The sequence below is a fragment of the Elaeis guineensis genome, chromosome 2, assembly GCF_000442705.2.
Source record: "Elaeis guineensis isolate ETL-2024a chromosome 2, EG11, whole genome shotgun sequence".
Classification (NCBI taxonomy): domain Eukaryota; kingdom Viridiplantae; phylum Streptophyta; class Magnoliopsida; order Arecales; family Arecaceae; genus Elaeis; species Elaeis guineensis.
The window spans coordinates 117484661-117489836 of record NC_025994.2 but is presented as its reverse complement, the minus strand read 5'-3'; positions in this window follow the sequence as shown (position 1 = coordinate 117489836).

Below are 5176 nucleotides of genomic sequence, written 5' to 3'. Positions count from 1 at the left end.
TAAATATTTGAAAAGATTGAATTTGCATGGAGTTAGCATGAACTATATTTTTATATTCATTCATAGTATTGTTTCAGAATATTATATAATATCTAAAATATCGAATTGAGATATTTGTTACTTACTAGGCTGTTAAACTCATACCTCTCTGTTTTATTTTTCAGATTCAGATAATCAATTACAAGTATGGGCAATAATGTTGGAATAGAGCTTTTAGAGACGATATTTAGCATTGTCAATTTCATTGAATTTAGATCTATTATTTTATTTTTAGTAAAACTTTATTGGATGTAAGATATTTGATTTAGTAATTTGAATTAAAGTTGAATAATAATTATTTAAATTTTATTCTGATATGATGCATTGATATTATGATGAAATACTTTATATGCTTATGGAGAGAGTTCTTCATCAGTATACGATGGTTGCATGATCCTCGGCTCATGATCTCGAGTCGGGGGCATGAAAGGGATAGTCTAGATTATTTTATAAAGTTCTTAAGTTGACTTTATATTGAATACAAAGTGTATTAAGTGTATTAACCATTAGATAACTTTGGGTTCGGATCTGATTATGGATTTTATTTTAGGGGTGGCAATCAGATCGACTTGGATCATAAACGGGTTAGGTCAATGCAGGTTAGGTCAGAAAATTATCAATCTAAATCCGATCTATTTATTAAACAGATCAAAAATTTAAACCAGAATCCGACTAGTTTATTAAACAAAAAATCCAATCCGACCTATTTAATCTATTTATTAAATAGATCAAATTAGATTAAAAAAATTAAACAAGTTAAACAGATTACATGGGTTAAACAGATCAGATTAAATGGATCAGAAATCGGTTAAACAGGTTAAACGGATGTTAAATGGGTTAAACAGATTAAACAGATCGGATTAAATGGGTCAAAAATAGATTAAACAGATTAAACATGTTAAATAGGTTACCTGACATAATTTGATCTGAATATTAAATAGATTAAATGGATCGATATCTAAATCTAAATTCGATCCAATTATTAAATAGGTTAAACGAATCGATCCATTTATGACCTAATTTTATTTAGCCTAAATCCAAACTTATTTATGATGGGTCGAACATGGGTCAGATTGGCAGGTCGGGTCATATTTTGCTAGCCCTATTTGATTTGGAGTTCGATTTTGGATCAAAAAAATTAACTAAAATTAAAACCAAATCCAAAACCAAATGGTTTTTTATTTTTAAAACCATCACCAAAATCATTCCAATTTAATTTTGGTTAAAACTACCCCATTTAGTTTGGTGATGGAAAAAATATTTGGATATCCTTCCCTATTAATATCCTTAAATCTTAAAAAGATAATATTATTAGAAATAAGCTTTATTTCTTTCTAAACATAGCATCCCATTCTTGAAAGCTAGCTATGGTTCCAACAAATTTGATTACCTTTCTATCATGCTTGTGGTTACATCAATGCATTGTCATTATATAATTTTATATTGAAATTATATGAATTCGATTCTTTGGCAACTTGCATTCAAATAAAGTATTTCAATGAATACAATAAGAGATTGCAGCTAAAATAATTCCACTCATATAGGATTATATTACCAAAAATAAGCTTAATCGCCTCTTATGACAGCTCAATGGCTAGGTATGTGTTGATTGGGCATTGATATATATTCTATATGTATGTGATTGCATAGATATATATAGCTTATTGTATCAACCATGCATATCTAGATTTTAGTATATGCTATATATAGCTAATCATATATTATTAGAGAATTTCAGAAAAGATCTTCAGCTAATACTAGTGAAAATCATGAAATATCGGAGCATATCAACTAGATCTACAGCTGACATACTATATTAAAGATATAATTAATTGCATATATCATATATAGCTGGGTCCACAAATACCAGTGCACAACCTCCACTGGCAGGGTCCACAAACACCAGCGCACAACCCCCACTAGCAGGGTCCACTGAATACCAACGTATAATCCCCATTGGCGGGGCCCACTGAAATATAGTTAGGCTGAGAGCATAAATCCGATCTATATCAATACACTTTGTATCATAATATACCATAATTTTTCACTGAACGTGTTCATAATCGACATACCATAATATTTCAAAAGCACTTTTCTTTCAAAACATAATTTCATAAATCATGCATAATTTCAGAGAATAATTATTTATTTTCAGAATAAATATGGAATATCTCAAGAAGATGATTCATTACTTACCTTTCACGGAGCACTGAATGAACAGATCGACTAACTTCTAAGAAATTCTTCCATGCCTATTATCCAAAATTATATTTTTTACATTAATTTTAATTCAAAATTCAATCTAAACAGATCCCAAATCAAAACCTCACTTAAAATCAGACTCTTCCCTAAACTCGATCAAAATCATCAAATGAAACCTTCCACTATGCTAATCCTAGAGGAATAACTTTAGAGAGAGAGAAAATCCATCAAGAGAGAGAAACAATCTAGAGAAAAAAATTCTAGAGAGAGAAAGTAGAGAAAAAGAGTCCAATTCCAGAGAGAGAAAGTAAGTGTTCAGACTGAAAGAAGAGAGAGGAGAGAGAGAAAACTCTCTCTCTCATTTATTTTTATTTATTTATTTATTATATATATATGTATATATATATTTTATTATTATTATTATTTTATTTTATTTTTTTCTTTTCTCTTTTTCATCTTTTTCTTTTCTTTTCTTCTTTTTCTTCTTTTTCTTCTTCTTCTTCTCTCGGGCTCCTTCCAGGCCGAACAAGGGACGGCAGTCCCCTCCTTGTGCCGGGCCGTTCAGGCCACGGCCACCGCGACGGAGGCCGGCGGCAGAGGGGGGCCACTCCCCCGGTCACGGAGGAGCATGGCCGGCGATCGATTGCGATCGCCGGCGCCGAAAAATTCACGGGAAAAAGAGACCAAAACAGAGGTCCCTTTTTCCGATCGAAAATCGGCGACTCCCGTCGCCGGCAGCCACGCACAAGGGCACGGGAGGAAGGGGAAGGAAGAGGGAAAGAGAAAGGAAACTCACCTCGACCTCCGGTGACCTCGTCGGTGAGCAGTCACGGCGAGAACTAGGCGGGTGTCCGCGTCTAATTTGAGAAAATCGGAGAGAAAGGGAGGGGAAAAGGGCCGATGATCGGCTTCAAGGGAGGGAAAGGTCCTTTTTATAGAGAACCCTAGGACTCCGAGAGGTCCTAGGATTTCGATCTCGCCCGGTCTCGCCGGAGAAGGAGACTCCTATCGGGAGTCTTCTTCCCGATTTTTTCTCTGTTTTTTTTTTTTTGGGCTTGGGTCTCGACGGTATGGGCTTGGGCTTGGGCTAGGTTTTGGGCTATGACATTCTTCACCCTAAAAAGAAATTTCATCCTCGAAATTTTTCATACCTGTCACCAGTGTATTGGAAGCCTGTGCATTCTGTTGAGTAAGCGCATAAACTCTTCCCTGGGTTTTAAAAATCTGTCCACCACCCTTATGTTGTCCTTCATGAGTTCTTTGGCCAAACTTGATTTTCAGTATTTAGCGGGCAGCTAGCAATTTTATGATCCATCTGACCACATTTGAAACAAGCACCTGTATTCCAATAGCAATCCTTGTCTGCATGATTTTTGCCACGTCTAGAGCACGGCTCACCATCAATTTGTTAAGTCTTATTATCTATTGCTCCCTTAGCTGATCTTTTGATGTTTTTATTATCTGCCCATGTGTATCATTTGATTTTGCTCTCTTTCTTTGCTTTCTTTCCCTTTCCATGCGTTCTTCATTGACTTCCCTTTCAATTATCAGTGTTTTGTTTACCACATCTGCATAAGTTGTCAATTCATATGGAACCACTTATTTTCGAATCTCAGTTCTCAGTCCCATCTCAAACTTGTGAACACGTTCTTGCTCACCATCCACTAATCTCGAAGCAAATTTTGCTAACTCTGTAAATTTTACTTCATATTCAGTCACACTCATACCCTTTTACTTCAAATAAATAAACTCTTGCTCTTTCTGGATCCTTATACTCCGAGAAAAATATTGATCGTAGAATGCAACCCGAAATCTTTCTCAGGTAAGTATTTCGCCGTCTTGTTCATGCTTGCGCTGTAGTCGTTGACACCAGTTGTATGCTTCTCCTTGTAGTAGATAAGCTGCATATCGAATCTTTTCTTCATCAAGACACTCTTGGACAGCGAAGGCCTTCTCCATCTCCATTATCCAGTTATCAGCCTCCAAAGGTTCAGTAGTCTCCTTGAAAGCTGGAGGAGCAAGCTTTTTAAATTCTGAAATGTTGTTCCGTTGTACTGGTTGCTCTCCATGTTTGTGTGGTGGATGTTGTTGTGCATCTCATTGTATCTACTGTTGTTCAAATATTTGCTGCTGTATCTGTTGTTGTGCATGAACCATTCTGATTAGGGTCTACATTAACTGAGCCATATCTGGTTCCTGACGTGCTCTCGAAGTACTCCCATTAGGATCTACGACTCCCTCCTCCTGAGGGGTGCCACTGATCAGATGGGGAGTGCTACCATCCCGTGGTTGTGATATCTCTCTTGTAATTCCTTGAGTAGTTCTTGTCATTCTACGGAGAGGCATGGTAACCTTGTAGTAGTAAAATCTTATTAGATTCATTTATCTATTTTCTTAGGATAGATTTATTATGATGCTCATACTTTAACGTCCCAATATTCTTAATGTTTACCCACCTACACTCATACTATGTCAAATTTTATGTGTCATAATTTATCCACTTATGCTCTGATACCATATTAATTGTCACGCCCCCAACCCGAGATTGTGAATCGAGGGTCATGGCAACCGCCGCATACTTATGTAGAACCCTCTCCATAAGCATGCAAGGCATCTCATCACGATATCAATGCATCACAGCGGAATAAATTTAAATATTTATATTCAACTCTAATTCAAATAATTAAAATAAATATCTTACATCCGATAAAATTTTGCTAAAAATAAAACAATAGATCTAAGTTCAATGAAGTTGACAATGCTAAAATCTCGCCTCTAAAAGCTCTGTCCCAATATTTCTTCCACGCTCGAAAATTAATTATCTGAATCTGAAAAATAGAAAGAAAGGTAATGAGATAGACAGCCCAGTAAGTAACAAATATCTCAACTAGATAATTCAGATATTATATAATTTTCAAGAAATAATGTTTGCAAA